We start from the raw sequence: 13,443 nt of genomic DNA, 5'->3' as shown, positions 1-13,443 counted from the left end.
AACTTCTGTTGTTGGCACATATGCCAGTGCAATTAACTTTTTAATCTGGTAAGCAAAGTTACTGTTTGTTGAATATTCAATGCTTAAAGTAGATTTTTGTAAGTGTCTCCATATACATTGGTTGTAGTCATAATAACACCCTTGTATTGAAGTGTGTGGATATATTTTAAGTATAGCTTGAATCATAGCTATTTCAAAGTCTATTATGATTCTTTGTGGATAGTAATTATCTGTAAAATCTTTGATAGATGTTAACATTTCTACGTAGGTTGCATTTGTTTTATTTGGCAGCAGTGTATACATTAAAGGGATATTAGTTTCCTGGTATTCACCGTGGATGGTGTAAAGTTGATAGAAAGTTTTGGGACAAACTTTAAAAGTTCTATCCATCATCCATGTTTCACACGATTTTAGTTTTTGCAAATTGCTATTTGTTGCAAAAAGTAAAATTCTTTTATCATGACTTTGGTTATCATACATTAAGAATTTATCTTCATTGTGGGTAATAGTATATTCTGGATATATTGTAATCTCTTGAAAAGTTTCAGGTGCTGGTGGAGTTGGATCAGAAGCTCATTTTGTTTTAGCTATTAATCTTTTCAATTTGGGGATTGAAGGTAACTGTCCTGTTACATGTTCTGGCACTTTGCTTAAACATTTTTCAAAATAGTGGTGCTTGTTTCTTGGGAGCCTGTACTAGCTTCTCTCAATGTCTCTAGTGCTTCTCTTACTTCGACTTCTGTTACATTGGGTGGGTGGTTATGCTCACGTACATTTACAACATTGTTATCAACAGTAGTTACTCTACCATAGCATGCAGTTGAATAATATTTACTACATTTCCAATGGTTTTTATTCTCTTTGACTCTTTCTTGGGTGTAAGTATAACCCATGTAGCTCAGCATTGTTTTCCCCTTTTGAGAAGTTATAAAAGTAGCTCCTTCTGCCATGTCTAAGGTAGATCTGTGAAGACATATATATGTGTTTTTAGTAAAAGTGATAAACATGTATTTAAATGTCTAGGCTAAAATGAGAAATTTAAAAATGTACTTACAATGTTCTTTTTCTGCTAATCGGATGTTTTCTGTTCTTATATTCAGAATTTCACTGTTTAATGTCCTGTAGTTGTGATAGAGAATAGTAATAATTAATGATATAGTTGTATACTTGTTTGTTTCTACTTTCTGATTATTAATAGACACAGTGGGTATACTTACTTAATCTAGTAGAAGATGTTGTTTGTGTAGTTGTAGATTGGTAGATGACGTTTGTATATTCTGGAAAAAAAAGTTAATATTAGGTATTTATTATAATTGGATATATTTGTAGCTCATAACATATCAAGTCTTTTGGAACTTCTGTTTGCTATATTCTTAGTTATGTAAAATGTTTCTAAGTAGAAATTGATAAGGCTGTTCATATTTTCTTTTATATATTTATTGTGGCTGTTGTTGATAGGATGTTTTAGTTATATTTAACAAAAATGAGAGAGCATTTCTTTAGTTCAGGGAGTTTAGCTACTTTTTGTGAGGTTTTTATGCTATATAAAATGGGATTTAATTTACTTGAGTTGTAGTAGACTGTGTTGTAGTCGTTGTTGTAGGTGTGTATTCTCTTCTCTTCAGCAAAGTAACCGTTTTTCTCCAAGTTTGAGCCAAAAATGGTAATTTTAGTTAAGTATGTAATTGTTTTTATAGTAGTGAGTTAAGTACTTGTTCATTTTGATTGGTTCAATTACATGTATTTTAAATTCATTGGATGAGAACCTTAGTTTGAATTTGAAAACTGTTATTTTTTAATGAGCCTGTAGTAATAATTATTTGGTTCAACTTTATATTAGAAAATGTTTTGTATGTGTTTTGTTATAATAGTTAATAATGTTAAAAATGTTAAAATATGTTAAATCTTAATAAAACGAATCGAAAATGAGTGTATTATACTTTTTGGTAACGTTTACATTACTAATGTTTTTTTAATATTTAAAATATATAGTATATAGATATATGTTAGAAACCCATTTTTATAATTTAAATAATTATAAAAAAGTAAATTAGTTGAAGGTATTGTGTATTTAAGGTTATAGAGAAGAAGGCGATATTTTTAGTATATTTAAATAGGTACTCAGTTACTCAATATTTGTGTTATCGATATTAGTATAGATGGTAATGTTATTTCAAGGGTTGTCGATAATGTAGTAGTCGATATTTATGTACTTGATATAATTGTAAACAAAATTAATGTAGTCGATAAAAAAATATCGATATTTGTGTAAATCCTTGTATAAGGATATGGTGACGATATTTTTGTAGACAATGTTTTTGTGACGATATTTTTGTTGGTCGGTGTTTTTGTAATCGATATATCATCATGGAACCATCTATGAGACAAAGAGTATAAACCATTCACCAAAAATCTCGCAAAAGTATCCATGGAGGTCACACGTATCTCCGAGGATATCATGTTAAGCACAAAGAAAAAGTGATAAAACAAAACATATAGGCCAAATTACAGCCCACAATCACCTGCACACTGACAGGGTATATCAAGATGACATAGTAATAAGTGGAAGTAGGAAGTCATTCCCTAAAAGTGAAGCATTTGCGGCATGCAGCTAGTGAATATATAAACTCAATCAAACCCACCTATAAGGCGGTCATAAATAGCGTCAAAAGGTCACGTCACAGTTAGAATCTTGAAGAGACGTGTATTTGGAATCAAATCATACGGAAGTAAATCTAGAGCTGGAGCATTCAGGCCCTAAGATTTAAAATCCGGTATGAGAACAAGTGTAACAGGAGTACATTCAATGCGATCAATAACATACTGTATTGGATAATACCAAATACTACTATGGAACAGAGAAACATGCAACCCAGTAAACTGTCTGGATTGTAACACATATAGCTTGATGCACACGAAAGGTGTACACCATAGGAGAAGCATTGTGTATTAATAGTGCTTACCAAATAAATGTATTAATACAAGAGCCCAAATGAGTTGGATTCTGTAGAGTTAGAAATTATCCCACAAAACCTGTTGTATACTGCTAAAAAAAGGGTTCTCGACTTTATATTGGAGAGAATATAATATAAAAGTAGGCTCTACATAGTAATAATAAGTATTGGGGTACCCCTGTGATTAGCATGACCTCCTCTGTATTTGTCATGAGTTAATGCCTGGGTCATTGCATGAGTACAAGAGTAGTGACTAGATGATTCGATTGCTAAAAGGAGAGTGCATGGTGATTTTATATGTGCTTGGGTTTTGGGACAGTGATTGAATAAGCAGATAGAATTGGCTGGTTGATTGGAAGACTGCATAGATAGTACCAGGGAGATTACTGGACTGCATAGTTAGTTCTCAAGGTATTGCAGCAGTGCATGTGTTAGTGGCTAGGTCATTGCATGAGTACATGGGTACTGAGTGGATAATTAGAGTACTGCAAGGAGAGTGTGTGGTGAACTTATAAGTGCTTGACTATTGGAGGAGTGTTTGGATTAGTACATGGTAGTGGCTGGGTGACAGGAGGAGTGCACAAGGAGTGACAGTGTGATTGCGGGACTGTATGGGTATTACCTGGGGAATTGAAGGTGCGAATGAGAAGTGTGTAACTGGGTACAGGATTGTAAGTGTAGGGCATATGGGATTGTAACAGTGATCAGTTGGTGTCTGGATCATTGCATGAGTACATGGCTACTAACTGAAAGATTAGAATACTGCAAGGAGAATGCCTCAGTGAATATATAAGTAATTGGGTATTGGCAGAGTGTTTGGATTAGTACATGGTAGTGGCTGAGTGACTGGAGTACTCCACGGGGAGTGACAGGGTTATTGCTGTACTGCATAGGTACTACCAGGGGAATTGAAGGAGCGAATGAGAAGTGTGTAGGTGGTTGGAGGACTGCATGGGTGGTACACAGGGATTGCAGCAGTGCATGTGTTAGTGTCTGGATCATTGCATGACTACATATGTAGTGACTGGATGATTAGAGTACTGGGATGAGAGTGCATGGTGAATTTATAAGTGCTTGGGTTTTGGTGTACTGATTGGATAAGGACATAGGACTGGCTGGGGATTGGAGGACTGCATAGGCAGCACCAGGGAGATTACTGGACTGCATAGGTAGTCCTCAATGGATTGCAGCAGTGCATGTGTTAGTGACTGGATCATTGCATGAGTACATGGGTAGTGTAACTGGATGATTGCTGCAAGGACAGTGCATGGTGATTTTATAACTGCTTGGGTTTTGGCAGAGTGATTGGATAAGTACATAGTGCTGGCTGGGTGATTGGAGGAGTACATGGGTAGTGACAGAGGGATTTCTGGAGTGCATGGGTACTACCTGGGTAATTGGAGGAGTGAATCAGTAGTGTGCAGGTGGTTAGAGGTCTGCATGGGAAGTGCTTAGGGGATTGTAGTAGTGCATGTGTTAGGGCCTGGGCCACTTCATGAGTACATGGGTACTGACTGGAAGATTAAAATACTGAAAGAAGAGTGCATGGTGAATTTATAAGTGCTTGGGTTTTGGTGGAGTGATTGGATAAGTACATGGTGCTGGCTGGGTGATTAAAGGAGTGCATGGGTACTGACAGGGCGATGGCTGGACTGCAGGGGTAGTGCTCAGGGTATGGTAGCAGTGCATGTGTTAGTGTATGGGCCATTGCATGAATGCATGGGTACAGACTGGATGATTAGAGCACTGAAAGGAGAGAGCATGGTGAATTTATAAGTGCTTGGGTTTTGGTGATTGGATAAGTACACACATGTCACCTCAGTCCTGCCCCCTCCCTTCCCCACTCTGCAAATGCACCCCCTGGCAGGATTTAAGTTGGGGGATTAATTCCCCTTGAAACCTGAGGGTCCCCGGGGGCCAATTAGTCCACCAGGTACCTCCAGTAAGCGCCACAGAGCTGCGTTGCAGAGAGGTGGTCCAGGTCCACGCCAATTTTTACACCTCCGTGTAAAGCAGCTCTGTGGCACTTACTGGAGGTACCTGGTGAGCTAGTTGGACCCAAGGAACCCTCAGGATTCAAGGGGGCTTAATCTCCCAACTTACAATGCACCAAGGGGCATGTTTGCACAATGGTGAAGGGAGGGGGTGGGCCTGATGTTACAAGTGTGCAAAAGAGCCCTGTGCAAGGTTTAAGTTGGGAGATTAAGTCCCCTTGAATCCTGAGGGTCCCTGGGGCCCAACTATCCCACCAGGTACCTATAGTTAGCACCACAGAGCTGCGTTGCAGAGAGGTGGTATGAAGCCACGCCCCTTTTTTACCTCTCTGCAACGCAATTCTATTGTGCTTACTGAAGGTACCTGGTGGGCTAGTTGCCCCAGGGACCCTCAGGGTACAAGGGGACATAATCTCCCAACTTAAAATGCGCCACGGAGCGCGTTTGCACACATGTCGCACCAGGCCCCGCCCCCTGCCTTTACCACTGTGCAAACGCTGCACGTCGCTCATTTCAAGTTGGAGGATTAAGTGCCCTTGAATCCTGAAGGTCCTTGGGGTGCAACTAGTCCACAAGGTACCTCCAGTACGCGCCACAGAGCTGCGTTGCAGAGAGATGTAAAAGGGGTGTGGTCTGGCCTCGGACCACCTCTCTGCAACAAAGCCCTTTGGTGCTTACCGGAGGTACCTGGTGGGCTAGTTGGCCCCCAGGGACCCTCAGGATTGAAGGGGAATTAATTCACCAACTTAAAATGCGCCACAGGGCTCATTTGCACAGTGTTGCAGAGAGGTGGTGGGGCCTGATATGACAAGTGTGCAAACACACCATGTGGTGTGTTTTAAGTTAGGAGATTAAGTCCACTTGAATTCTGAGGGTCCCTTGAGTCCAACTAGCCCACCAGATACCTCCAGTATGTGCCTGGTAGCTGCGTTGCAGAGAGGTGTTCAGAGGCCATTTCCCTTTTGGCACCTCTCTGCAACACAGCTCTTTGGTGCTTACTGGAGGTATGTGGTGGCCTAGTTGGCCCCCAGGGACCCTCAAGATTCAAGAGGACTTAATCCCCTAATTTACAATGTGCCAGGGGATGCATTTGCACACTTGGTATGTCAGGCCTGTCCCTCCCTGCACCACTGTGCAAACGCACCCCCTGGCGCATTGTAAATTTGGGGTTTAATACTCCTTGAGTCCTGAGGGTCCCTGAGGACCAACTAGCCCACCAGGTACTTCCAGTAAACACCACGGGCTACATGCATCATTGTAAGGTTTTGCGATTCCTTATTTGCGATTTTTATGGAATCGCAAATAAGGAATCGCAAAACGGGATGCATCAATTAATTGGCATAATTTTTGCGATTCGGTAAAAATCGCAATTTTTACTGAATCGCAAGGATTATGCGAATTCTAAATTGCGATTTCGCAATTCCCATTGATTCCTATGGGCCAAAAGGCCCATAGGAATTAATGGGAAGGCATTGACATTTTGCGAATTTCTATTAGCGATTCGCAAAATGTTAATGCATTCCATGGGTGCAGGGGGGGGGGTCCAAAAGGACATGTGTGTCTGTGACATGACAGTGTTTAAAATGCCTAGGGCAGGGTGTTTCTACCATGCTCCTTTTCTTTTTTTTCAACGTTGTTTTTCTCTTTTTTTGTGACTCAGTTCTATCGAGTAAGCATGGGCGAATTTTGCGAATTCGCGGTTTGCGAAATTGCATACTCACGAATTCGCAATCCGCAAAATCCACGAACTCTCGCGAATTTGCGGATTTTTTCTTTTTTTTGTGTTCTCAAGGGTTTCTGCCAGTTCGCAAGGGTTTTGTACCAGTTCGCAAACGCGAACTTACTTGTCCGGTCGCAACAGTCGCGACTATGTTGTTTCTACGTCTGGTTAATCAAAGCACCCTCTGTTTCACCACTGCCACCCTCTGGTTCACCCATGCCACCCTCTGGTACATCACTGCCACCCTCTGGTACATCACTGCCACCCTCTGGTTCATCACTGTAGATTATGGGGGGAAAAGGCAGCACACCTGCCCTGCTTCAACTGATATGAATTAATTTGGGGTTGATTAATGTGTCACTGAGTCTGGCACCTGCTTCCTTATCTGTAATTGCTTTCTGTTGCAGTGCAATTTTTTTCACAGGACCTTTGTGGTCTACTTGTAGCTATTCTCTGAGCCTGCTGTGCGGGTCAGAGCAGGGTCATAGAATAGTTTCAAGTAAGCAACTGAACTCTTGAGGGGGCCCTCAGGAAGCACTACTGGGAATGGTTACTAATGATGAGGTTGAACTTTTGCACCTGCTGAGTGCTTTCAGTTTTGCAAAAATCGTTTTTCTGCAATTTCGCGGGATTCGCGGGGCGCCAATTTGCGCGAGATCGAATTCGGAAGCCGCGAATTCGTGCGAATATGCATTTTGTTTTTTGCCGCGTGTTAGTTCGCAAGGTTTTGTGCGTTTTAGCGAGCCGCTTGTAGCGCAACGGCGCAAAGTTACCCTCACGGTCGTTCACGGGCGCGGCCATTTTGTTTGCGTGACGTATTTCCGTTTCTGGGCGCTATGTGTAATCTCGAAAAGTGTGCGGCTCGCTAGTACAAGTTCGCCTGTGATCGCGAGGGAAATCTTGCGCGAACTTACCACGCGGTCGTGAACGGGCGCGGCCATCTTGTTTTTCATTCATTGCTATGGTTCTGGGCATGCTTTCTGTATCCTCTATCAATCTCCGCCATCTTTAGCTTGTTTGAATTTTTGTAAAATTTATTTTACTTATTATCTACCCCTCTATTTTTCTAGCTCTATATTTTTGTGTTTTCTGCTACTTTTGGTTAATTTTAAACTACTTTTTAAAACTCTTTTCTTTTCTTCTTCCCTATTCTCTTTCTTCTTTATTATTTACCTTCCTTTCTGCCCAGACCATGGTAAAGGGAGCCGGGAAGCAGCCTGAGAAGGGGAAGGGTCCCGCACCCCGTGCCCGGCACCCATGCGGGTGTTTGAGGGGGGAGCCAGTCACAGCCCAGGAGATCTTTAGCATGAAGGTGGTGGCCGCACTAGTCTTTTATGTCCAGCGCCGCCTCCCCAGGACCATCATGGCAGGCAGCAAGATCGCTAGCAGCTACGGGATCCGGGAGCGCCGGAAGCGGTGGGAGAAGGTGTGCCGGGCCATGTACCAACACTCTCGGGTCCGGCGCACCTACAACCAGGCCACCCACCGTTGGACGGATCTCCTGGACCGGGAACGCGACTTGATCGACCTGCTCGGCCTCGAGATCCCCGGGCTTGATGAGTAGTAGTAGCTATTTCTTTACTACTCTGTTTTCTCCTGCAATAATGCTGCTGATTACATTGTAGGTAAATTATATTTCAAAATCTTCTGTGCATTTCATGTGCACTGCTCTCCTTCTCAGTAGCGTTGCTACTATGCTTATTTGTTTTCGATTTTGTGTTCATTTCATTGGCCTGAGAAATTATGTATGAGTGTAGTTTAAAGAACTGCGTAATGCTAAACACTAAGGGTCAGATTTTTAATTACCGGTGCATCCCTGCAAAGTAGCAGGGATGCACCAGTAATTGTGTGCCACGCCACCACCACCCATGGTGCGCCGTATTTACAATGCGGCGCATCATCTGCCCAAAACGTCACTGAAGCGTTAAGCATCTGTGCCGTAAAGGCGGCGCATTGCTGGAGTTGCGTCGCAACTATGGTGCAGCTCCAGCAATGCTCTGGGGTGCCCTATCTCCCCAATGCTGCGTCAAGCCGTACGTCTGCTTCAAGCAGGCGCAGGGTTTGAGTCACGCATCATTGCCCTAAAAGTGACTGATTGAAATCTTGTAGATTTCCCTCAGCCACTTTTAGGATGCGTTCCTGCGCAGGAACGCCCTCCCTTGTGCCGGAACGCCCCCTGATGGCACAGGGCTTTACAACGTGATGCATCTCCCATATGCGTCCCATTGTTAATATACGCCACACCATGGCGCCTCTTTTGTTCTGCCGCTGCGTCACAAAAGTCACGCAACACCGGAGCAAAAGAGCTGCAAGGGGCTTGTAAATCTACGTCTACAGATTCAAGTCCAGTCCTTCCTTTGTACACCTGGCAATAAGAAGAAATAGTCGTGGTGGATTGATAGTTTGAGTATTTTAATGACTGGTTAATGTAGTAGAAACTTTTTAGTGTTGTCGCTGATCTGCAATCACGATGGAGTTTGTATGTCACTTCGCGTGCTGCGGACTGCTGCCTGCCAGTCCTAGGCGAACCTTTTTAATAGTTATTTTAGTGAGTTACATAACTTTCCAAGTTGACGGTCCGCAAATCAAGCAATACTAATATCGTAGTAGACCACATGAGAAAGGTCAATATATCCCATGGAATAGTTGTCTATTTGCTATTTGGCCAAAATATTTTGTTATTATTCTTTTGTAATGTTTGATTTGGTTGACCACAATCATCCATGTTTTTGGGTCTTTCTTTCATGTTGTACATCAGCTCCCCCCAGGGGCAAGAGGACATTGGAGGAGGCTGCTGCTGTTAAACAAGGCCAGGATCGGTCAGGCGAGGGCTCATTTGCTGGCCCCGGTAAGTTTTAATTTTAATATAGAGTACCTACTATTTTCTTAGCGTTCCTCATTCGATTTTTTCTAAATCGTCTTTGATCTTATTGTAGACTGTATCTAAATTCTTATCCTGCCTCGACTATGACTCCCTGTGGTATTACTAGATTATTCTTATTAGTCTGTCTGTGTAGCTAACTAAGATTTTACATTTGGCATAAGGTGTTAAACGAAACTCCCATTCTAGTCAGCAATAGCTCTCTATCGGGAACATCCTTTACGACACGGATTTTACTCCGCAGTACCCTTACAACGCGACTTTTACAACGCAAGTCATAACCACGACTTGCGCTGGAGCGTGCTGCAAGACAAGGAATAATTTAATTTACTATCCAACACCTTCCCTACTGTAAGTAGGCAGGTGTTGGAATAGTAAATTAAAAAATTCCTAAGTCCGCACCCTCCAACGCAAGTCGTGGTAACGACTTGCGTTGTAAAAAACGTGTTGTAAAGGTATGCGTGGTAAAACCATGCGTCGTAACGTCGTACATCCCTCTCTATGCACTGAGTGCAGTCCTCTGGGATTGTCCATAATGTCTTTTCAAGTCTTCTAAATGTTTATGCTTTTACAATTGCCAACAATAAAAAGGTGAATGACCACCAAGAAAGAATAAGATACTACTTGACTTTTGGTTTGTATAGGAGGACAATCCATACTACCACTGTTGCAGGGACAAATCTTCACAAACAGAACTATAGACACTAAATAGTGCATTGTTTATCAATTATAATAGGCGCAGGTAGACTTTCCACATACCTCAGTGATATCAGTCTTTGAAGAACCCCCAATCTCCTTACTGACTAGATAGTGTGGCAGAGTCATTTAGCTCCCAAATTCATCGATGATTGATCCCCAATGATGATTATCCAATGCAGGACAAGAGTACGAGTCAGAGTCTAGAAGTGTCAGAGGCACGGACTCATGCTTGCAAATTGCAAAACCTTTTGCTCATTCACTCTTGACCAAAAACCACAAAGTCTATTTAAGTTTTAAAGCTTTATTAAAAGTAAAAATATTTATGAAAATCAAGCTTGTCATAAAACATAAAGGGTTGATTGAAAATGAAAAAGTGCTTATAGTGATTTATTTCACACATTTATTATGGGCGAGCCGAGCTCTCACCTGGTTTGAACTTTAATTTTTCTTTTTGGTGCTGAATCGTTGGTCCCACTGTCCTAGAGGTGATGATGATGATTTGTTCTTAGAAGTGAAGCTTCTGTCTGTAATGAGAAAAATGGTGCGTGTTAAAAAGCAAGCATTCATCAGTTGTGCCAAAAAGTGCAGCAAGACAACACCCTTCCCTGGAAAAAGGGATATTTTTACTTTAGAGTAGACAGTCACAAATTATTAGATTGGTTTCTGTATTCACATTTCTTCATTCCTAGACAAAATACTCAGCTATAAAATTGAAGGACTTGTAAATTTACATTTAGAGCCTATTCTTACAGGCATAGCGAAGGACATAATCGACGTTCTGAACACCTGTGTGGCTGGTCTGTTAAAAAAATGTAACTTGACAGAATCCTTTTTACAAGAACAACGTGAGCACTTAAAAGGAGGTTACATACAAGCGACTTTGCCCGCAGAGCCATACACGGCAGATGGTAAACACGGTCCTTTGGTAGACAGTATCATACCCATTGTCACACCAGGGACTAGTAGCCTGGCACCGGGGGGGCCTATGAGGCAATCTTGTGCGAGAAAAAGTGCACCTGACATCAAAAGGAGTTGTGACACCCCAATCACGTCAAATACTGATAGAGACAAAAATATACTACCATGCAAATCTAGGTTACATCTTCTCCCACAAGCAGCCCCCCTAGTAGTCGTGCTAACAGGGGTTCCTCCTTTGAAAACTAAAGTCTATGAGAGTTCTAAATATCTAATGGAGAAGACCAAAAACTGGTGTCAGGACTATTGTAGTGGCGACATGGACATCGCCCCCCACATAAACATGGTGAGAAGGGTGGGTTTGGTAGGCCCTAAAACAAAGACAATTGAGGGGGACTGTGTGGTGATAAACTTTAAAACCCAGAACGTAGCAGAGCGTTTACTTTGGGATGGTTCTAGCATCACAAATCTAGGCATTAGACCTTTACCCCTAGGGTTTTTTTACCCTCCCCCTCAGGTCAAAACAGGATTACTCCCCGTCCCGAATGTCCCGGATGGGAATATAACATCAGCCCCTACCCAACATGCCCTCATGACTACTCAGCATGTAAAAGATGGAAACATTCCGTCTTGTAGCACAAGCTATAATACCAGACTAACATACCCACCTCCTTGCACACTTGCAAACCGTTTCACTCCACTCTCTAACCTAGAAGAAAACGACTGACTAAAAAATAATGAGACATCTGTAAATGTTAAGGTCGCTGTTAAATCAAATCATTTATGTAGAATAGCGAGTTGGAACACGGCAGGCGTAAAAGCAAAAATGGGGAATGACATCTGGATTAACTATTTAAAAACATTTCACATAATAGCTTTACAAGAAACCTTGGATCATCAAAACAGTTTCTCCCTGGACGGGTACTCTCATTTTCATGTCCCAGCTAGGAAAAATGGGGCAGGAAGAGCCAGAGGGGGATTAATCACCCTGTTCTCTTTAGACATAGAAGGATCGCTCACACAGCTAGACATAGGAGGCCAAAACTGTCTGGTTGTGGAACTCCTGGCACCAGACTCTGGCAATATCTTATTTTTAAATTTCTATAACTCCCAAGATACAGATAACAACCTTGATTTGTTAGAGGAGTTAATATTATCATATAGCAGTAGGTCAACTTCCTTTGAAGTAATCCTAATGGGGGACCTAAACATACACCCGTGCGAAAACAAATGTGGGAGCAAGACGTATGAAGGTCCACAGTTTTCAGCACACTCTCACTTCGAACACACAAAACAAGGGGAGGACCTAGAAAATGTTCTAACAAACCGGAACCTATACGAATCAGGGTGTAGCGAGGAGGGACAAAGGATCCCCACATTTAAAGGGAGGGATGGGGACACGGGCACAGTCATTGATTATATTTTTTAACTTCCTTCATGTTAGGGTCAGTTTTTAGGTATTTTACAGAGGTCTCTACCTTTAGCGATCACAACCCCGCGATAATTGAATTAGCAGCGGTGGGTGACTGACTTTAAGATGTGACCCCAAAAGGTCAGCAAGAAAGGTCACACCAACGGACCAAGGAAGGAAATTAAAATGGGGAAAAGTTGTTCCTGAGGCTTTTACATCAGAAATTTTAAAGAATGCAGGGGCTGAGATAAACACATGTTTAGATGACACGGGACTAGGACCAACCATAATACATGCATTCGATGTTATTTGCGCACACATAAACCAAAAGCTGACAGTCAATGACAAACGCAAGCCTCAAAGGGAGCATAGATGGTTTGACAAAAAGTGTTCCTTGGCTCATACTGCACTCCTCAAATCCCTGAAGACAACCCCACGGGATAGGGGATTGGTAGCCCAAAATAGAGCTGCCTACAAACGAGCTGTATTCGTCCGAAAAAGGGCATTACTGGATGAGGCTTGGACTGATTTGTTGTCACCTGAAGTCTTGAAAAATAGTTCCAGATTTTGGAAAGTAATAAATCAGCCATTGTTTGAAAACAACGTTAATACTGTGTTAGATTGTAACATCACTGATGAGGCCTGGATCGCCCACTTTGAGCAAATATACAGCGTCCCTCAGAGTGGAGATAACATCACGAACTATGCTCCTGATCACGCTGTACATCGCTTAAGGTTTGAGTCTGCAGGAATTGAAAGGTCCATAGGGGAAATGACTAAAAACAAGGCCCTTGGCCCGGATGGGGTCCCCGCGGACGTGTTCAGAGCCGCACCCAAGTTGTGGGCAAAAGTCCTAACTAATGTTTTCA

The sequence above is a fragment of the Lissotriton vulgaris genome, chromosome 3_1 (genome assembly GCF_964263255.1).
Source record: "Lissotriton vulgaris chromosome 3_1, aLisVul1.2, whole genome shotgun sequence".
Lineage (NCBI taxonomy): Eukaryota > Metazoa > Chordata > Amphibia > Caudata > Salamandridae > Lissotriton > Lissotriton vulgaris.
The sequence above is the reverse complement of the archived record's forward strand: the minus strand, read 5'-3'. Positions refer to the sequence as shown.